The 23369-nt window shown below is 37.0% G+C and overlaps 1 long non-coding RNA gene across 1 annotated transcript; it reads right to left on the bottom strand.

Moving 5' to 3' along the window:
• Positions 1-551: 551 nt before the first annotated feature.
• LOC139165845 (uncharacterized) lies at positions 552-20232 on the bottom strand. The gene is made up of 3 exons (XR_011558820.1): positions 20177-20232; positions 8855-8983; positions 552-690 (listed from the first exon to the last, which is right to left on the bottom strand). It is a non-coding gene; the product is annotated as an uncharacterized lncRNA (long non-coding RNA).
• Positions 20233-23369: the final 3137 nt, after the last annotated feature.

Here is a 23369-nt window from a genome sequence, read left to right as displayed (position 1 = left end):
ATACTTTAATCAGAAACTTTGGGTCCTCCCCAAAAAAGCAAAACCCTTTGTTTAAAGTTCCTCATGCTCTGCCCATTAAAATAGAAGATGACATTTGGCTTTTCACAAAGAATAAAATTAATGTGCATTTTGACTAGTGTCCCAAACTTCCTTTCCAGCCAAGCCTTCTGGAATGTAACACAAAGGACTCTGCTCAAATTATGCAAAAATGTAGGGTGGGGGAGCAAGAAAGCTAATTTTTTCTTTAATTAGAAGTGATTTTTCATTGCATTACCAGAAAGAGGGTTTTTTAAAAAGGGGTTGGGGAGAGACCAGATGCTGAAACAGAGCAAAGCCTGCCTTTTCTGGGCCTCTCTGGGTTTACGTAAGACTTAAAACAATGCAAAAACAGACCCCTGTTCAAAATCTTTTCACATTGCCTGACCTTACAAGGCATGCAAATCCTGAAGAAGAATTCATTATGCTATACATTCAATGATAATCATTAAGGGCTAAGATATATATACAGTGCAATAAAACATGAGCAAGTTGTTCCATTGTTCCCAAAGTATTTTATTAAGCAATTGCATTCTCTTTTCCATTGATCAAAGAGACAACAGATAGGTTCCAGGTCTTAAATTTTTTGTTGGTTCAGATTTCTGTATTGTCCCCATGTTGTCTGCAGGGCTCTTTGATTATAGATATTCTTTGCTAAAAAAATAAAAAATGATATTCTTAGATGGAAATAGAGTAGTTTAATGTTGCACGGTATACTGGTAATATAATTCAAACGCTTCATCTCATTGACCCTTTCATAAAGTTTCAGATTTGTCATCCACCCAAAAACATTTCATTACTACTAATGATAAATGATAACAACAATAATGGCTAGTCCCACTGACCCCTGAAATCGGTGTTGACTACTTTGGGGGACTCTGATATAATGGAAGACAGGAGCGGAATTGCACTGAAGTACATGGTTGTATTTGGCAGTATCAAAGAGAGGAAGAAAAAAGGCTTTCTCATTCTAAATACTCAATAAGGAAGGGGTGAGTAAAAAATAAATAGTTTTGAAACAGTTGTTTAAAAAGTCTTCCAAGGTAGATAGATATATATAGAGAGAGTTAAATAGGCAATTTTTTTATTTATGCAGCTGCCCATCTCATAAAGCATTATTAAAAAACAATACAAGAGAAAAAATATAAACCATGACAATAGCAACACACTAACACCCAAGGGTAATCTAGCCAACTGCGGTAACAACAGCCACATTTTTGTTGTTGTTTTTTAAAAAATCACACTGATAGGCTCACACTGTCCAGATACCATGCCCAAGGAAACAACCACGTCTTCAAAGATTTCCAAAATGGCAAACACTGTGGGAAGCAACAGTGGACTGAAGATAACTTCACTTTTAGCAGAGTTAATGATACGGCAGAAAGCGGAGTCAGCAGTGAATTAATTGGTTCCCCAGGTTCCTTTCCAGAGTAAAGAGATGACTGGATTGCCTAGAGCAGTGATGGAGAACCTTTTTTTCCCTAGGTGCTGAAATAGTGCACACATACACACACACACTATCGCACGCATGCATGTGCCCACAGACCCATATTCAATGCCCCCCATGTGCCCCCAATCTCTTCCCTGACCACCAGGAGGCCCTCCAGAGGCTGAAAATGCCCTCCCAGAGCCTCTGTGCAAGCTAAAAATCAACTGGCAGGCACCCATATACATACTGGAGCTGAGCTAGGTCAATGGCTTGCATTCCAGCAGATATGGCTCCAGGTGCTACCTGTGGCACACATGCCATAGGTTTGCCATCACGGGGCTAGAGCGTCCTTATAGATGCTCCTTGCAACAAGACAAAACAGCAGCCTCCATCAATCCCAAAGGTGCTTTTTTTTCAAAGTTTTCAAAAACCAGAAAAACTTTCTGGTTTTTCTTTGAAGACATTTCACTTCTCATCCAAGAAACTTCTTCAGTTCTGAAAAGAAGCACCTTTGGGACAACCATGATGACCCGGATAACTGAGAATCTCTATTGAAATTCAGCCTCCATCAGGTTTTGCTGGGAGCCAGGAGAATCAGCTCTGTCTAAGCTATGATTTGGAGCCTTCAAAAGGACTCTGGGTTTGCTGGCTTCTCTTCTTTATCAGCTTTAATGGAAATGGCTTGTCAATTGGTTTTGGGATATTAAGAACTTTCATGAGGATAAGTTTCATTACCCTGAGTGATTTTACTTCAATTTTCAAATAGAAAAAAAAAAGCTATTTGTTTATGTTATTTTCTTTTTAATATTTTCTTTTCTTTTTAATGTACAATTCTAAGAGAATATTTGGCAAAATAGAACCTGAAATATTTGTTGGTTTGTTGGCTGCTTCCTGGTGCCAAAATTCAATAACCAAAAACGTTTCTCAATTAAACTACTGTTTTATCATTTCTATCTTAAATACTAAGAAAAGAAATGGGAAAAATCAAAATGTCAAGGAAGTTACTATGCCATTAATTAAAATTGGAATTTGCTTCCCTTTCTACAAAAATGCTGAGCAAGTACCTTTCTTACATTGTTAGCAGCTGATGATCTGCATTCATTCATATAGTTTTTGATGTTCACAAAATGTGATTGCCTTAGGGGTCATTCTTGCTATAATATAGAATAAAATAAAATGAGAACAAACAAGATTATTTGGAATAAAATTTCCTGAAATCCTTGAGGAACAGGATTAAAGAAAAAAAATAAGGAAAGAAATCTGAAGTCTTTTGACATAACCCGAATTAAACCACTTTTTAGTTCTGTTTAGTGGAGATGACTTTTAAAAAATCAGGTGAACTACCAACATATGCCTGGATTACATTTTGAGGGTATTTTAGCAGACAAATGTGATTTTGTCTAAGTGATGCCATTATTCCTCAGAAAAATTAAATGTGACAGCTCTCTATGACAAAGGGTTAAAAGCATGCTCCTACATTATGATAAATTAACTGAAATGTACAGAGCTTGCATTCCAAATGTAATTCTTGGAATATCAAATTAAAAGGATCAGGCAATTGGAGATAATTTATTCCTATATACTCTCTTCTATTCTTTCTCTGATATATTTTACTTTGAGTATATCCTCTATAACCTTCATTGTGTATTAGACTAAATGAATGAATGAATGAATGAATGAATGAACGAATGAATAAAATTTAATTCAATATCTTAGAATGGGAGATTCTATATTTTTCAGTTGCAAAATATTTGCAACTGCAGTCATTCATGAGTCTAGGTACTGTCAAAATCCAGCACATAATGATTGAATTCTAGTAATACCATTTTTAAAAAGATAAATATAAATGGGCATCTCAAACCACATGGTTTGAACCTCTTTCAGTTCATTTTCCTATTCCCACTAGGGAAAGAACACAAAACATCCAAGAGCAGGAAAAAATAGATTCAAATTCCAGAATCCTTCCAGTCTTGTAAGGAAAGCTTCCTGTGAGAAGGCAGTCACTCAGGGTGACTGAGTTGAGGCTTCTATGCCATAGGAAGTTGTACTTTGTATTTTAGCCAGTGAGAGCAGACAATCATTTAGATACACAATTTTTAATACGATCCAAAATTAACTCTCTCTTTAGATCATTATAAGACAGTTTCATATGTCTTTGCCAAGTGAAATGTTTTAACCTCCCACACAAGTTTAAACAGAGTGAAAGTTTGATAACAAAAGGAACAACAAAGTACATGCCTCTTGTGATGTACTTTGATTTAGCACCTGCTTGTAATGCAACATTACTCAGAAACAAGATCTAATCCATAGAGAAAATTTTGGAAGATTTTTGTTCTTTGCATTGTTAATTGATACACAGCATATACAATGCTTCATTCTTTTTCTAGCATTGAAACACATACTGTAATTTTTATAATATTTTTGCCATTTAGTTTTAATCAACTTAATGGCAGTAGGAATGCATCTATATGGATAGAATGAAAAGAAGCCCAGGATTGCCATTGCACTATTATTGGCTTAGGATAGTGATGGCAAAGCTTTTTTTCCTCAGGTGCCAAAAGAGCATGCCTGCATGCTATTGCGCATGCATGAGTTCCCACACCCATAATTCAATGCCTGGGGAGGGTGAAAACAGCTTCCCCCTGGGAGGCCCTCTGGAGGCCAGAAACGACCTGTTTCCCAACTTTTGGTGGGCCCAGTAAGTCCATGGTTTGCCCTTCCCAGGCTCCAAAGGCTTCCCTGAAGCTGGGGTGGTGTAAAAATGGCCTCCCCATCCCTATGGAGGCTATCTGGAAGCCAAAAACGCCCTCCTATAGGCTCTGTGTGTGCCAAAAATCAGCTGGCTGGCTAACATATGCATGTTGGAGCTGGGTTAGGGCAACAACTCCTGTGCCAGAGATATGGCTCTGCGTGCCACCTGTGGCACCCATGCCATAGGTTCACCATCACTGGCTTAGGAAATAATAGTTTGTTATTTATGGTAAGTGGCAACTAGGTCTTCCTAAGAAAACTGTTTTTTGGGGGTGCAGGAGTAATTAACTGTAAGTTCCACTTCCTTGCAGAATTCTTCTAAAGCCCACAAAATTCTCCTAAGCCCCCCCCCCCCCTGTAAGTGAGAGAATTGCTGTTTTGTCCACAGATAGCAGCAGAATGCCTGAGCTTGGGTTTGTGCAATTTTCTGGTAAGAGCAACCACCACTGAGTTTATATAAATATTAAACAGCTAGTTTCCCTCCTCAAATGATTGGAATGTCTATGGCAAGACAGTGGGCTTTTTATTTTTTATGTATTTATTTATCATACCGGTACATAGGAAAGTATTTTTTTGTTTAGGAATTGAAGCAAACCTGTACCTATCAATGGCCTGAAAGCTAAATTAAATGGAGGCAATGGTAGTTAAAGATGTCATTAAAAGTTAATTAAAGGGTAGAATGATGGCTTTCGGGATTCAAACCCCCTATGAGTCTCATGGCTGCGTATTTGCCTGTGAGTTTATTTTAATAAGTTAAGCAAATTGCTTTCCATATATCGTCCTAATTAGTGAACGTATAGATGGAAGGATAAATTTCTAGTGGTATGTATAAGTTTGAATGGAATTGAAGGCTGTTTTTGAATTGTTAAAGCAAGATACCATATTTTTCGGAGTATAAAACGTACCTTTTTCCTCCTTAAAAGAGGGTGGAAATGTTGGTGTGTCTTATACACCAAATACAATAATTTTTGGCCTCCCGAAGCCCAGCCTGCATACCATTGTTGTGAAAAATGTTCCTGTTTTTCACAAGAATGGGGGCACAGAACATTTCGGGCCTGCAGAGTGTTCCTGGGGGCTGGGGGCGGAGGCAAAACATCCCAATTTTTGCAAAAAAATTGGGGTATTTTTGCCTTCCCCCAGCCATTAGGAGCACTCTGCAGACCTCCCAAACCTGCTGTGCACCCCATTTTTGCATAACATTGTTGAAAAATGGGCCATTTTTCCTAAAATTTGGGGTGTTCTTGCCTTCCCTAGCCCCCAGGAGCATTCTGCAAGCTTCTCAAACCCTCTGCATGCTCCATTTTTTGCAAAAAGTGATGAAAAATTGTCCCAGTTTTGTGAAAAACAGAGGGTGCAGAGGGTTTGGGAAGCCTTGCACAGTGCTCCTACGGATGGAGAGGACATTTTTTTTCCTTACTTATCTCTTTTCCTTGTTTTCCACACTAAAATCTAGGTATGTCTTATGCACGGATGTGTCTTATAGTTTGAAAAATATGGTATTACTATCTCCATGTGTAATTTTTTATTAAGAATTACAAAATGGCACACTGATCCATGTACATCTGCCATCTCTAAATCATATTTATTCCTCAGCAGGAAATTTAAATCTTTTGTCTTAATTTTTCTGCTCATAAAGCCAAAAGAGTTATGATACTTAGAGCAAATTATTGTCAATAATATTGGAGCTTGGCAAGCCTCTGCTAATCAAATACTTTTAAAGTTTCCAAACCTCTGTCTTTTCCTTTTAAAGTCATATTTTTCCTGATTTACAATGAAGATGTTCACCACAAAATGGTAGCTGTTAGAAAATTCTTCATGAAATCCAGACAGTAACATTATATCGACTAAGCACAATCCATAATGCCTCCCTTAGGGCACAGCCAGACAACCATATAAGTGTTTTCCTCTAGTCCAGAGGTCTTCAAACTTGGCAACTTTAAGATTTGTGGACTTCAACTCCCAGAATTCTCCAGCCAGCTATGCTATACTATGCTGGGTGGAGACTTCTGGGAGTTGAAGTCCACGAGTCTTAAAGTTGCTGAATAAACAAGACCTTGCGGACAACCCTCATTCCATTAAAGACCTTGGAATACTGATATCAAATGACCTAAGTGCCAAAGCTCACTGCAACAACATCGCCAAAAAGGCCTCAAGAGTTGTTAACCTAATCCTACTTAGTTTCTGCTCCGGTAATCTCACACTACTAACCAGAGGATACAAAACTTTTGCCAGACCAATCCTTGAATACAAGTCATCTTTCTGGAACCCACACCGCATTTGGGACATAAACGCTCTAAAAAATGTCCTGAGATACTTTACTAAAAGAGCCCTCCACTCCTCTACTCGCAACAGAATACACAACTAAACTCACAATCCTAGGTTTAGAAATCTTAGAACTCTGTTGTCTTAAACACGACCTAAGCAGAGCTCATAAAATCATCTGCTACAATGTCCTTCCTGTCAATGACTACTCAGCTTCAACCACAACAAAACATGAGCACACAACAAATGCAAACTTAAAGTAAACCGTTCTAAACTCAACTGCAGGAAATACAACTTTAGTAACCAAATAGTTGATGCATGGAACTCACTACCAAACTCTGCAGTATCAACACCTAACCCCCAAACCTTTACCCTTAGACTATCCACTGTTGCCCTCTCTCGATTCCTAAGAGGCCAATAAGGGGCGTGCTTCTACTATGGATTGGGGATGAGATCAAGAGAATGTCAAGAGTTACTTGATTGCAGTAGCTGAAAGAAAAAAAGGGAGGGAGGGTGGGAAGGAAGGCCCTATAATATAAAAATCCATAATTTTTATTTCTTCTTTATGACAGTCATGCGTATTAACTGGATTGTAATTTTTTTGAAGAGGAGGAGAAAAAAATTCAGCTTTCTCAATTTTTATTTTTTCTATTCTGTTTTAATCAACAGCTGATGCTGATGATTAACATCTTGTTCATTGGGGCAACAAACTGCGTTTCTCTGCCACAGAGGCTTATGGGACAGTGCCTTTTGCTGTATCCAGATGGTGTTTTTAATGTGCAATTCATATAATTAATTGTGATAATTTCACATGCCTCCAGGTGATGAAAGCTTGCTATTGTACGGAGAACCACATTTTTACCTCTCTTAGCCAGTAAAGTGAAGTTATAAATGTTCTACAGAATTAAATCCATGAGGCTTTGGACATGATGGCTTCTTTGTCAATAGTGAATATCATTTTTCACTTAGTTTAGTGCCTCCTAGGTAAGTTCCCTTAGGAATGCACATTGCTTCTGTATTTACTTTCATATTGTGCAAAATTCCAGAGCGCTGGAACTATGGTTGTATAACAAACAGAAAAAGAAGTTTGTGGACAGGTCAAGTAATAGAATAGAATAACAGACTTGGAAGGGACATTGGAGGTCTTCTAGTCCAACCCCCTGCTTAGGTAGGAAACCCTACACTTCAAACAAATGGTTAGTCAACATCTTCTTTAAAACTTCAATTGTTGGTGCATTTACAACTTCACGCATTAATTTAAATTTCTCCTTAGTTCTAAGTTGCTTCTCGCCTTGATTAGTTCCACCCATTGCTTCTTGTTCTGCCCTCAGGTGCAGACTCCCTCTTCTTTGTGGCAACCCCTGAGATATTGGAACACTGCTACCATGTCTCCTCTAGTTCTTATTTCCATTAAACTAGATATACCTAGTTCTTGCAACCATTCCTCATATATTTTAGTCTCCAGTCCCCTAATCATCTCTAATCTTTCTAGAGTCTCAACATCCTTTTTTGCATTGTGGCAACCCAAACTGAACATAGTATTCCATGTGTGGCCTTACCAACGCATTGTAAAGTGATATTAATACTTCATGTGATCTTGATTCTATCCCTCTGTTTATACAGCCTAAAACTGTGTTGGTTTTTTTGGCAGATGCTGCACACTACTGGCTCGTATTTAAATGGCTGTCCACTAGGACTCCAAGGTCCCACTCATAGTTACTACTGTTGAGCAAGGTACCACATATACCTGTGCATTTTGTTTTTCTTGCCTAAATGTAGAACCTTATTTTTTTCACCACTGAATTTCATTTTTTAGATAGTGCCCAATGTTCATATCTGTCAAGATCCTTCTGTATCTTGAGCCTATCTTCTGGAGTGTTGGCTATCCCTGCCAGTTTGGTGTCATCTGCAAATTTGATGAGTTCCCCATTTATCCCCTCATCCAAGTCATTGATGAAGATGCTGAAGAGTACTGAGCCTAAAACAGAGCCTTGGGATTCTCCATTGCATACCTTTTTCCATGTAGATGCAGTTCCATTGAGCACTACATGTTGAGTGCAGTTGGTCATCCAGTTTTGAATCCATCTGGTGGTGTTGCTGTCTAACCCACATTTTTCTATTTTACCTATTGGTAGGTTATAGTCTATGTTATCAAATGCCTTATTAATTATTAAATTAAATTATTTAATTTAAATTATTAATTAATTTCATAGAAACATTACTCATGTTGTGAGTGGGAAATAGAGGAGAAAACATGAAGAGACAGGAGATATGAGCAGATGAAAAATTAGAAAAATATCTTGTCATTATCTCTCTAAAAATCTGGACTGAAATATAGAGTTTTCAACAATAAGAAAAATGGAAACATTATCTCACCATAATGAGTTCTTGTAAGGAATATCCTTTTGGGTTCAGTTCCAACTGGGGAAAAAGATACTGGAAACACGGTCACTGATTGGAAAGATGGTTTTAATGGAGGACACGAGGACCACATGGTCTGAAGTCCTGGGGAAAAGGGGAAGCACATGCCTTGAAGATGTTGAAGAAGAAGAGAAAAAAGAGTGAGATGCTGAGAGTCCCTTGGTTTTATGCCCTCTCTTGGGTCCCACCCTGGGACCTCCCACTCCTTTACTTGAAATGCTCTCTGATTGGCTGTCAGACTCCCATGGGGCCATGTAATGGCAACTCTGTAGGCTGTCCTGAATCCCAGGCTAGATTGAGTGCCAGCTGATACAACCTTCCCAGGTGTCATGTGGTGAGATGGGCAGAGGGCTAATCATATCTTTGTTATGTAGTATAGACTGTCCATTGATAAAGGGGTGTGTGTGTGAAATGAGTGAGCTGGGCTCAGACTTTGATAGTTTATTGGCAAAGGTGGGATCTATTAAGAGCGAGTCTTTTTCTGCCTTAAGGAATGTTTCTCCATTTCTCAGCCAGGGATATTCTATATAATATTCTGCCTTTTTGATATTTCCTAAAATATTTTATTCCTCTAGGAGGGGGGTAGGTGCTAGCTTTCTACAGGGTGACATGTTGTTGATACAACTTTAAGTTTTTATTATAGAAAAGGCTGAGAGGGGCCACTTATTTTGTGAGCACTGTTTTCCTTATAAAATAAATCAAATAGAAATCTTGCAAAGCCATCTTTGTACACACAACTGAATGTGAAAAATGTATTTTCTGCAAGAAGATGCAAATATCTTTCTTCCTCCTCTTATTTCTGCCTTGCACTGAATGTAAAGAATTTTGGTTACTAATAAACAAATGTTTAAGTGAAAGATTATACTGATATTTTTAAAATCTAATAATTTACAATGTAATCTTACACACTGATAGAGAACATTTATCTATATGGTCTCTAAGAGTCAAAAATGACTTGGCAAATATTAAAGCAATCTTTTAAAAAAATAATCTTTATTAAGTTTCTACATTAAAACCAACACACAAAACCAACCAACAAACAAGCACATACAATGAAAACAAAAACAATGAATAAGTAATAACTTTTACTGCTTTGTTGAGACATTTGTTACATATTTAAAGCTGTATAGACAATTAATTTATTTTCTTATCATATTTTTGATGTCTATAATTCTTATCTTATTTTGTTATATCATTCATTTGATTTTCCAGAATTGAGAAAGAGAAAGCATAAACAATTATGGGTTTATTTTAATTCATCGTTGTTTTATAACCAGATTTTTAAATTTGAATTTTCTTTTAACCAGTTATACATTTTATTCCATATTTCATAGAATTCCATTCCCCCTTTTTCATGTACCTCCATCGTCAGCTTTCAAATCTCCGAACAAATATCTTTGATCACCGTAGAAGGTGTGGGTATATTGTCTGATTTTGAGTTTGGGGCATATACTATCCACCCCACTGTGGTTATGTGTAGAATTAAATATCTTTCCTCCTTTGTGTATTTTGCACGAAATATCTCCAATAAGAAAATTTCTGGTTTTAATCAATTACTTTCTGTAAAGTTTCCTCCAACTAACTTCTGATATTATTCCAGAAAGTTCTAACTTTTGGATATGTCCACCATAAATGCTAGTAGATTCCTCACTCCTTTTTACATTTCCAACATTTCGGCGATGTCAATCAATCTGATGTATGGATGTGCTGTATATAAAATGGTAGACTCTAAATCACTTCCAACAACTTGCCAAAGATTATCAGTCAGGATGAGATATAACAGAAAGTTGGAACAAACTGTATGTTTACTACATTCTTAGCTGGGGCAGAACAAAGGGGAATCCTTGGATCCCAAGAACAACCAATGAGATGATATTTCCCCAAAGTTCCATCATGTAACAATATCTAAGGAAGAGATACATTGTTCGCTCTATCTAACCTAGTAAGACAAGCATAGAGGTGGTCTCGCAAACAGAAAGGCATAGTAAGTTACATAGATGTGTCCACGTAGTCACATTCAGTATTGTAATTTCAAAGCATTCCTAGAAATGATGATTGGGATGATATATTTCACATAGCCTGCTCTCCATCCCTATTTTGAGCAATATTTCATTTTTAAAAATACACTGTTAAATAAAATCAATTTTAATTTAGGACTGAGTAACTTGTGAATCTCTGTAATTGCTCACAAAATTATTAAATAAGAGAAGTGAGGAAAATATTACAAGTTTCTTTTTTTGTTGATTTTTTTTTAAATAAAACAAGGGGAACTTGGTAACCTGCAATTATGTTTGAGAAGTCTATTTGGAGAATGCAATACGTATTTCAGGCATTTCTGAAATTTTCCATGCTAAACAACTGGTATGTGCAAATACTTAAAAGCTGAGGTTTTAGATACATTTTTGTTGTATCTAAAAACAAATTTGTTGAAGCTTTTTTATAATCTACTGTATTTTTTTCTCAAGGGTTCCTTTTTCCCAAAGGCATGTTTTCATATTGCACCCCATTTGAATGGATAATTTACCAACTCTCAACTATAATTGGTACATCTATAGAAAATAAAAAGGTGGGTATTGTGTCTTTTTTTTTACTGGCTGAACAACCTACTGCATGGAAGAAACCTTATTAAAAGTGGCAGAACTGATGGCAACACAATATGCAACTGTTATTCAATCATTTTAGGGTTTTTGACCATCTCCCTTCCTTTCAACAGTTTCATCTACAGTCCTGAGTGATGACTTGATTCTTAGACAATTTGTTATTTATTTATTTTATTATTTTATTATTTATTAATTGGATTTCTATACAATTTGATTTCAGTGTTCTTTCTCCATTTTTCCCGTGCATGGGTGGATTTTAGCTTTCTTTAAGTGTGTGCTTTGTATAATCTTTTCTACTCAATAAAGGAAATAACCTACTGAGCTCTAAGAAGATTACATTGTAAAAATGTTAAAAATCCTAGTTTGGAGTTTTGTACCTGGAAGGCACAGTGTGAAAACATGAGAAAAGAAATAGTGAATTAGGCTGTGTCTTCTAGTGGTTTTTCTTTTAATTTTATAGTGCCTTATTTAAGCATGTACACATATTCCTTATAGTATAAAAAAGGGACTTTTTGAGGCTTATGGGCCACATTTAACATTGCAACTTGTGTTATAACAACACAATTTCCTTTCATTAGTATGAGCCATTTGACTACCTTCAGCAGCTGCTAAATGGGTGTCTTAATATAATATATTATGTTATGTTATGTTATGTATTGTATTGTATTGTATTGTTATATTATTATATTATATTATATTATATTATATTAGTGTGTCTGTGTATGTGTGTGTGTCTCTCTCTCTGTGTAGTATATATGTTTGTGCATACAAAAGGAATGCACACATATATAAAGGCATACTTAGACATTATTTATATAGAGAGAGACACACAGACTAGACATACATGCAAAATTAAACTTATGTGAATAAGGTGAAAGCATCAAAATGTACATAGATGCAGGCACAACTACCAACTATAAAATAAAAATGGCTTTATAAAATCTTTGTTCATCGCTAATGTCTCCTAGATTTCTATTTCTCCATTAATGCTACAGTAGCACAGGGAATGCAGCATCTTGTTTTGTGAAAAGAAAATTGCAGGAGAAAAACCTAATAAAAACCTTTTCCTGGGGTTTTTTGTAAAAAAAAAATTAAAAAATCAAATGATACAGTGGTACCCCTACCTAAGAATGTCTCTATTTATGAACTTTTCTAGATAAGAACCAGGTGTTCAAGATTTTTTTGTCTCTTCTCAAGAACTATTTTCCACTTACAAACTAGAGCCTCCAAAACTGTAACCGGAAAAGGCAGCGAGAAGCCTCCGTGGGGCCTCTCTAGGAATCTCCTAAGAGGAAACAGGGCCTCCACCCTCCCTGTAATTTCCCCAATTGCACACATTATTTGCTTTTATATTGATTCCTATGGGAAAAATTGATTCTTACAAATTTTTCTACTTAACAACCTGGTGACAGAACAAATTAAGTTCATAAATAGAGGTACCAGTGTATATCACCACTGTTCCCTGTAGGTTGTGCACGTGCGTACGTGCGCGCCCCAAAATACTTCTATGCCGCCCAGTCCCAAAGGGACTGCCGCTCAGACACTATACTTTTCCGCCCACACCGAAAAAAATTAGAGGGAACATTGTATATCACTATATTATTCAAATGACTGCATAAATGGCAATATCACCTTCCTGTTTACAAAGGAAGCTGCTATTGTAGTATTATTGGTAAAGATAATTCTAGAAGACATTTAGAAATTATAATATTCTTGGATTCAATTGTGAGGATATATCTCCCCTCTGCAAAATTGTCACTGAATTGCTTGTATCTTAATCTGATATAGAAAGGAAATGAGTGGTTCAAACCATGGCAGGAAAATGAGCACAGGGATCATACCTGCAATGGGAAGATGATATGATTATTCTACTCATTTATTTTTCAATTTCTGCAGCCACCCATCTCAGTCCAATTGAGAGGGATGTCATCCTGTCTCCAGAAATGCTCATTGGCCCATTTTGGCAATGGGCAAATGGACAGTATAGAAAAGCACTAATTCATGGGTTTAAAACTCAAGGCCCAGGGACCGAATCCAGCCCGTGGGGTACTTAGATCTGGCCCAAGAGGCCATCCTAGAAACAGTAAAGGACCAGCCCACAGTGCCTCTGTCAGCAAATATGGAGCTCAGGAGGACCACGTGTGGCTCTCCTACACTCCATTTTTAGCTCCAATGGCCTCCTGCCAATCTTTGACAGTGAGAAAAGAGTTCGGGGGGCCACAGTGAAAATAGAACTCTGGAGCCTGTTTTTGCTGGCAGAACATTTGGGTCATCAAAGACCCCCCCCCCCCGGACACAAGTGATGTCAAGCTGGCCATGCCGACACTGGCCATGCCCACTCTGCTCCTGAGGTCAAACACAACCCTGATGTGGCCCTCAATGAAATTGAGTTTGACACCCCTGCCCTAAGCCAAAGTAAATTGCATAATAAATGCCTGATCTGGACTGAACTACACTCTCACAGTTCCCTTCTGTAGGCATCTCTTATTATCTTTTCTAATATCGATACAGCTACAACTACAGTCTCATTGCCTATTCAGAAATAGATACCATCTAGCACATCTGGTGATAGTTTACAAAACAATGTGCATATTTGTTCAACATGTTAATGCTCTGGGTGAATGGCAAAAATGCAAACAATGTTCTAATATATTTAAAGACATTTACAGTTTAACAATTGAATTGTTTCTCTGCATCAACATTTTTGTTTTCAATGCAACAAAATAAGATGTTACTTAATTAAAAAAAGAAAGAAAACTAAGGGAAAGGCTAACATCGAACCATTAGAGTCAAAATATAACTTAGCTACAAATATTCAGACACATTTTTCTCTATTGGAATGTTACCAAGCAATTATTATTTGAATGCACACACAATTTTTATGCAAGCCAATACAATGATTTACATAGAGCTGAGCACATATGTCTTTTTTTAATTCCATGGGGCCTTAACATACCATTAAAATGTCAAACTTTAAAAGATGTATATGTACTTGTAGCATGATATTCTGTCACAAATAATCAACATTTCTGTTTTTCTAACTCTCACTTGATTTTCCTTGTACCTTTTGTTCTGGAACACAAAGGAGTCTTAATGCTCCGTTTTCTCACTTTCCCTCATAATAATCATCCTATGAGGTAGATTGAGCTGAGAGAAAGTGATTGGCCTACTGTCACCCATTGAATCCCCGTAGTTGAGAATGGATTAGTATGTCAAATACCTTAACGACTACACCACTCTGCCTCTTACAATGTCTCATTGGCAAAAACATGTTTCATGTTAAGCAGCATAATCCTGCCTAAATTGTGCATATATTCAGCATTAATTTCACCTCCTTTTAATATTTATTCGAAGTCTTTAACCTCAACCTCCCCCCCAAAACCCCTTCCAGCTTTTGGCCAGCTACGCCACAACTCAGAAGAAAAAGCTTATATTCTTAGAAGAAAAAAGGTAATTTTTCTGGACTGCCATCCTATCAAAACGGGATCTTCATATAGAGGTTTGGATGGGATAGCCTTTGATTAGACATTATGTCTGAAATATATCTGGTCACATATATGATTTTACAGTGATGGAGCTCACAGTTTGGTTAATACCCAGCTAAGAGTTTGTCTCCTAACAGTTTTAAATAATTTTGCAAACAACAGCTAAAATATATGTTAGAAAAAAGGTAATTTATCATTTTCTCAGATCAAGTTTCTTTGGCCAAACTCCAAAAAGGTGAGCTACTCATGAATGTCATCTGCAGAAGGACCCTCCAAGAAAAAGGCATGGCTTTCTAGCCTGATATTAGCATTTTTTTTTAAAAAAAATGTTTCCTTAGTTATTCCTGAATTGGGGGTGGTGGGGAGTTAGGGAAAGGTAGTGTGAAAATCCTTCTATTGAGCTTTTGACTGTTTCCAGATGTTCAACATGTTTAAGTGAGAAAAAGAACTAAGTGGTGAAATGAAGTAATTTTCAATTGTGTAATATTATAAAAAGGAAATCCATGTTCCTTCTTGTGCCAAGTCATCTTCATAACAATTTGACATATACATGGTCATGGAGGCTGGTTATTTGAAAACCAGATGTTAATAAGTAATGACTTTAGTTTATTTTATTTTTGTCCTCTCCATCACCTTCACACGGAACAATGGAATGACTTTAACCTGTGGCTTTGCTTGTGCATGTTTTTAAGGAAAGTGGAAGGAAATGAGAATGCTACCCACCCAGCTCATTTAATGGGCGACAAGGAGCAATATGAAAAAAGTAGATTACAAGATATTATAATCCAGCAATGTTTTCTTTCAAAATATCTTGTACTTTAAGCATGGTATAAATTGAGGGTCAAATCAAATAAAACATCACACTCCTTGGAAGAATTTACTTTCCATATTGTAGCCAGTGTGCTTCAGTGAATCTTATTGGATAAATCTGAAGGTGATATAAGGTACATTTACTTTGTCCAGTAAATGGATGATGAACAAAATCATCACTTAGTCCCATTCTCACCCACTTATGCAGATGTTTGGATCCAAGTGCATGTTTCTGCAGGCGACACAACTTTCTGGATCAATGAAAGGAGGGAAGGAAAAAATTGATGAAATGAATACTGAAAAAAGTTACTTGCTTAATTATGGCACATGCTAATCGATCAAAAGAACAAAATTAGAGTTTGAATAACTCAATAGCTTTGTACATGACTGATTTAAAAAAACCAGACTTATTTTCAACTGCTTCGGATTTGTTAGCAGCCTGGTTCAGTTGAGCTTTGCCCAAGCAGTATGGTCCTATAGTTTTTGGGTATAGCAATAACACTAAGACTTACCGTATTTTTCAGTGTATAAGATGCACCTATTTGCTCCCTAAAAGAGGCTGATAATTAGGGTGCGTCTTATACTCTGAATGTAGCTTTTTTTCCCCCCAGCCCTAACTAGCTGCTAATGATCTTCCCAGCTCTTACCTTGCAGGCTCTTTCATTGTTTCTCTCTGCAAAGAATATTTTCCAAGCCCTAAGTCTTTGCAGGTTTTTTTTTCATTACTCTAACTTGCTCTGAGTAGGTTTCTTTCCATCCATAACCAGGTGCTAACAATGTTCCCAGCTCTTACCGACTTGCAAGTTCTTTATTGTTACTGTCTGCAAAGAATGTTTTCCAAACCCTGTCTTTGATTTTTTTTTTTTACATTCTCTATTTGCTCCAAATGTTTCTTTCCAGACCTAACCAGGTGCTAATGATATTCCCAGTTCTTACTCGCTTGCAAGCTCTTTCATTGTTACTCTCTGCAAAGAAGAATATTTTCCAAGTCCGAAGTCTTTGCAGGGTTTTTTCCATTGCTCTACTTGTTCAGACTATTTTTTTCCAGGTGCTAATGATGTTCTCAACTCTTACTGGCTTGTACGCTCTTTCATTGTTACTTTCTCAGAATATTTTTTAAAGCCCTTAACCAGGGGATAAAATAATGTGCTGAAGCTGACCAGACTAAGAACGCTAGCCAGATGAATACCTGTTAAGCAGATTCTTTTCCCCATTTTCCTCCCCCCAAAATAAGGTACGTCTTATATCCCAGTGTGTCTTATTCTCCGAAAAATATGGTATGTACCACTTCATAGTGCCTTACGGCCCTGTCTAAGCGATTTACAGAATCAGCATATTTCCTCCAACAAATGGGGTCCTTATTTTGTCATCTTCAGGAGGATGGAAGGCTGAGTAATCTTGAGCCAGTCATAATCAAACTCCTGACAGTGAGCAGAGTCAGTCTGAAATAGTGCATTCTAAACACAGTGACACTGCAGCTGAATGGTATTGTGCTGTCTCTTTGGTTTTCCAGCCTCAACATCTTGGAATTCTTTCCCAGCGTTTCTTGAGCAATTTATATGGGTTTTTAAAATCATAACTCCTGAGAAAAATCAGTTGGGAAATTTGCCTGCTGCATGTTCCTGTGGAAGCGTTTGCCTTTTCTTCAAAGTAATGACTGATGAAACCTAACAGATTTTACACAGCTATTGTCATTGGGCAATATCAAAATAAGAAACTATGGGAGGGAACATTATATGGACAATTTCAGTTTACCTAGTGAGCTAAGGATGAGATGAAAGCAGTATCATAGGAGCACAATAGGGGGTAAAAACAGGGCATATTTGAACTATGATTAGGCTAGATAGAAATGGACAAGGACTCTAGGATAGACAATACTTGCCAAGCTTCTTCTGATCACAATACATTTAAGGAAACAAAAATTCCATCTGAATGAGCATCTATCCCATTATACTTTAGTAAAAGTTTCAGATGAAATCATATGCATATGCTTTTAGTTATGAGGCCATAATGAATATATGGAAGGAATGTGATAATTTCCATATCATTCAACAAATGTTAGAAGAAATTCTATGTAGAATAGAATGTAGTTGGAAAGTCCTTGATTTAAGTCCTTGAACTCCCTATGTTATTAAAGCATACCACAAGGTTGAAAGGTTTAATATCTGTCTTTTAGAATATGAAAATTGAGCAATGAACTCATTATAAAGCCTCTTTAAATTAAAATGCAAATCATGCAGAATAATGGTCCTGAAGATCACATGCCAACCTCCAGGCATTCACCAAAGATTTGCAGAGGGTCTGTCTATCTACATGGATTCCCTTCTTACAATAAGCTGTAAACCCAGATGTCAAGAGCACTGCAACATCATAAGGAAGACATCAGAAGCAGCGTTCTTCAAAGATTAGTTTTAGAATGCTTAAATACCGGTAGGATTGTAGTCTATTTAAAGCAGTCTACACATAAATCTTAAATATTATGATGATGGTTTTACTTGAAATGGTAAGTCATCTGGTAACTGATGAAGAGAGGTGTTGACACAGAAAACCCATAAACATTTTAATTTATCAGACTTGGATAGACTTAAGTGGGGACTTAAAACAATAGTAGCCATGATAGACTAACTCACAGTACTGGGTGTTAAGCTGTATGGAAATAAATATAAAGATATTGGATACCAGATAACTGAAAAGAAGAATGTAAATGTATTAAAGTAGATGAATCTGAATGAAAAAGTAGATGAAAGTGGGGGAAGAGGGCTCAGGGTTAGGGTTAGGATTAAGGAATAAGGATTAAAATGGAAAATCAAAAACTTATAAGAAAGGCTACTATAGAAAAGATGACCCAAAAGTAGGGTGGACAAAATGGAGGCCAAATATTATTTATTTATTTATTTATTTATTTTTTAAATTTTATTTCTATGGCGACTCAGGGCAGCGAGTTCAAGGTACAATCAGGGCACATCTTGTGAACAATCTAATAAAATGTCTACATTTGGATGAGGGGCAGTATAACGTTCCATAAACACTGCTAAGTGACAAGCATTCAGATCAGAATTTATCATATGGTCAGAGCCTCAAATAGATTCTCAGGCACAGGAAAGAGAAAAATGAGGGTGAAGAATTATGGGCCAGATTGCTGGCTATTGCCTATCCTATTGAAGTGCTCTACAGAAAAAATATGGTAACTGTAGCTTCTACAAAAATATTTTTAATTAGTATCAGTAACAGAACTGTTTTCCTCATCTTGATTTGAAGCAGTCAGTTTAGTGGGACTGCTGTGGCTTTTAATAATCTCGATTAAATTGTGCTCAAAATTTCCTGGTAACTCAAAAACCCATAGCTGAAATTTAATGCATGGATTATTGTTGTTGTTTCTGTTGTTGTTGTTAATATTATTATGCCAGTGTAACAGCAAAAAAAATAAATGTCAAACCTTTCTGCTTAAAATTCATTCTCATGCTTACAGTTATTCCTGCTTAGCATTTTATTTCCTTATTGGTAAATCATGAAGCTCAAAGTATCTGAGTTGAAAAAAATCATGAGTTAAAATGAAAGGGAGTAATTTAATACTAACACCGAATAATAAGGTTGGTTCTTCAAATTCATCAAACCCTAAAATGTGCTGCCCAGGCAGAGTTTTTTCAGCTAGCTGATTTGCAGAAAATTCTCTATTAATATCCCCACTACCAGCAACTCTTTTAATTAACTAAAATGGCAACTCATTGAATTGTAAACTGAAAACTAAAACATGAAGAATGTAACATACATGGTTGCCATCTACCACAGTCTTGTCCCTAAATGTTGTGTACAAATTATTCTTGGGTCAAAATAGCATTACATTGAGTGAAATTAATTTTTAGTAGTTCTTTAGTATTGAAAAAATCAGTGAGACAAATTAGCTTTTAATCCTATGGATGACTACAAAGTTAAAGTATCATTTTATGTGTGGAGAAACACAAAGAAATCATTCTAGAGATAGTAATGTAATTTGAAATAAATTATGACAGAGAATTTTAACTCTGTTGAAGAAAATAAATCAGAAGCTCTCAGTCAATTGCATTTATCTGATTCAAATGACTTCTTTATAATCATATCAAAATACTACTGTATTTACAGTACCATACATTCTTCTTCACAGGAAGCTGAGAGCATACTTAGCACAGTGAAGATTTTAAATAGACAGACTCAGACTTATCTGAGATCAAGTGAGATTGGAGACCAAACCCAGCACCAAGCTTAGTTCTTTGCACATAGTATCAATTTTTCTCTCACTGCCTGACTGAGCTACCACATGACTCTTCTAGTTCATGAACATTCCAACAAATTCAATAAAATTCAGGCAGAATAACTGAATGATAGACATTAAGAAGATAGCTTACCCTTCCTTACACCTTGTTCTTGTTTACCATGGTTTACCATCAAGGTTTACCACGCCTAAGCTGCAAAGATCCAGGTGACCAACAGAGGGCAGCAGAGACCTCCAAAATTGTTTTAAATTGTACCATCATTTCATCCCAGATATGCAAATATCATTTTCCAAAAACAAGCAATAGAGATTGCAACCAGTTTTATATTTATTAAGGTACTCCTGAAAACAAATTTCACTTAGTTCAGAAGAAGAACCCCATATATTACAACATGCTTAATATACAGTAGTGATACCTCGTCTTACAAACCCCTCGTCATACAAACTTTTCGAGATACAAACCAGTGGTTTAAGATTTTTTTGCCTCTTCTTCCAAACTATTTTCACCTTACAAACCCAAGCTGCCACCATTGGGATGCCCCGCCTCCGGACTTCTGTTGCCAGCGAAGCACCCATTTTTGCGCTGGGATTCCCCTGAGGCTCCTCCCCATGGGAAACACCACCTCCAGACTTCCGTGTTTTTGCGATACTGCAGGGGAATCCCAGCAGCGCAAAAACGGGCACTTCGCTGGCAACCGAAGTCCAGAGGTGGGGTTTCCCAGCGAGGGGAGCCTCAGCAAAATTGCAGCATCACAAAAACACAGAAGTCCGGAGGTGGCGTTTCCCATGGAGGGGAGCCTCAGGGGAATCCCAGCAGTGCAAAAACGGGCACTTTGGATGGCAAAAGGGGTAAGTTTTGGGCTTGCATGCATTAATAGCTTTTCCATTGATTCCTATGGGAAACATTGTTTCGTCTTACAAACTTTTCACCTTACAAACCTCGTCCCGGAACCAATTAAGTTCGTAAGACGAGGGATCACTGTATATGCTTTCAAATGGATGCTTTCATACTAAAATAGCAATGGCTCCTTCCCACATCTTTGGAATTGCAAGTCCCACAAATTCTTGCTATTACCCATGCTAATTGACATAGGTTAAAGTTGATATCCAAACTAACTAAAAGTCACCACATCGACTTCTCCACTTTCAATGAAGCTCTGCCCAATCTGGGCATCCGCTTGATGTGTAGACTAGAAGTCCCAGAATTTCCCAGTCGGAGTAGCTATTGGGAAGAGTTCTGAGTTTACCCAACTGGAAATTGTCAAAGTTGGAAAATACTGGTTTAATCGAAAGCATATAAAGGTTCAGATTATTCTGTTTAAGCATACTCAGATACATATTTAATTGCCTGGATGGAAAAGCAGCTAAATATTCTGACTAAATTATTCATATTCATACTGCCAAATTATTTTTCCTTGTTACTACCCACAGTTGAGATTTGCTATAGTCTGCCATAGGTTAGCTATGCTGTATGTATATGAGCAAGCAGCTTCTAGCTATCAGTGTACATATTGTTGTGGTCTGCCAATGGAACTGATTGCAAACTTGGTCAGTGAAGAGGTTGGAGAGAAACATAGGCCAGTCCAGGAGTGCTGTATGTGAATGTTAAGAATTCACATTAGCCAAATAAAAAGGGGTTTTTCGGGAAAAGGAGTCTGTTTCATAATTTGGTGAACCCCTAGGTCAGAACACATATCAGAAGCAATGCATCATTACCGATCAACTATTATACCAACCGTTATTATTATTTATTATTATTTATTAGATTTTTATGCCGCCCCTCTCCGTAGACTCGGGGTTGCCTTAACTTACATTCATTCACATATTGTCTGCTTTATTTTGTAAGAAAACATTTGTATTGTTTTATTTCAAAAAGCATGCAGTAATTTAATCAATTCAATAGTTCTCAAACAGAAGAATGCTGTACTGCACATGTAAATTTTCTCTGAGGCTTCTGTACAATTGCCTTTGAGAATGTATGGTATGCATCTATGTTTCTCAATCTCTGCAGCTTTAAGATGTGTGGATTTCTCTCAGAAACTCTCAGAATTTCCAAGCCAGCATGCTTAAAGTTGCTGAAACTGAGAAACAGAGATCTAGATTAATGTAGCCACAGTCACCTACTGTAAAACCTGAGAAGCAAAGTCTTCAATTTTACTCAATCCTCTAATCTGTTTGGCTCAGAGCCTGATGTAGAGGGAATGATACAGAAGTAAGCAACTAGTATTGTAAATCTCTTTCATTTTTGTACACCAGAGATACGCAATTTGTTTTGGCATGATATACTAGGGGCCTTGCTTCAAGAAAAAAAATCATTAAAAACATCATTAATGAAGTTGGGTCATTAAAAACAATAATTTATTTTGCTTGACCTAATTATATTCAATTAGTTCAGTTAATAGTATTATTGGTTCATAACTGTTGTTCTTACAATTGCAACTCAGCAACAAGTTTTGGAGGAACTCTGTTTTCAAGGGATTCAGTTGGGGCTCAGGTTGTGCAGCTTTGTTTAGTGGGACCAGGGGAATCTATTTTTGAGCAATTTATATTTTAAGAACACCTACAATGTTTTGAAAATCCCAAAAGTGTCTATTAGGCTAAAAAAAGAAACCTACCCCATCACTTGCTTTTCTAAAAACCAGTCTTGCAAGACTCATGCCATTCATCAAGATTCTAAAACAGGGGTGTCAAACTTGATTTCATTGAGGGCCACATCAGGGTTCAATTTGACCTCAGGAGCGACGGATGGCCTGGATGGGCGTGGCCAGCTTGATGTTTCTCATGTCGGGGGTGCTTGTGGTGGCCCAAGAGTTCTGCCAGCAAAAACGGGCTCCCACACTCCATCTTTGGTTGCAACAGCCTGCTGCAACCCTCAGCCAGCTAAAATGGTGCTTGGGAGAGCCGCATTCATTTTCACTGGCAGGGTTACTATGGGCCGGTCCTTTGCTGTTTCCAGGGTGGTTGTAAGCAGATGTAAGCATCCTATGGGACTGATTCCCTGGACCTTGAGTTTGACAACCCTGTTCTAGAACCACTAGTTCTGTATTGCAAAAATGTGAACAAAAGCTAGATGGCAGCCCAGTGCATTTTCTGCCATCTAGTGGACTTATAGATTTCTGTATCTCAGTTCTGATAGACTGCTATTCCTAAATCTATTGAAAATAAATTAAATTACCACTGTGTATACCCAATGTAAGAAAGTGACTATTTAATTCAAAGTTTATACTCAATTTCCACAGTAAAAGTACATCAACAAAATACATGTCAAATATTAAGATTGCTCCTATTTTAATTGTTTAAGCTCCAGTCACACTGACTTTTATAGT

The sequence above is a fragment of the Erythrolamprus reginae genome, chromosome 3 (assembly GCF_031021105.1).
Source record: "Erythrolamprus reginae isolate rEryReg1 chromosome 3, rEryReg1.hap1, whole genome shotgun sequence".
Classification (NCBI taxonomy): domain Eukaryota; kingdom Metazoa; phylum Chordata; class Lepidosauria; order Squamata; family Dipsadidae; genus Erythrolamprus; species Erythrolamprus reginae.
The sequence above is the reverse complement of the archived record's forward strand: the minus strand, read 5'-3'. Positions and strand labels throughout refer to the sequence as shown.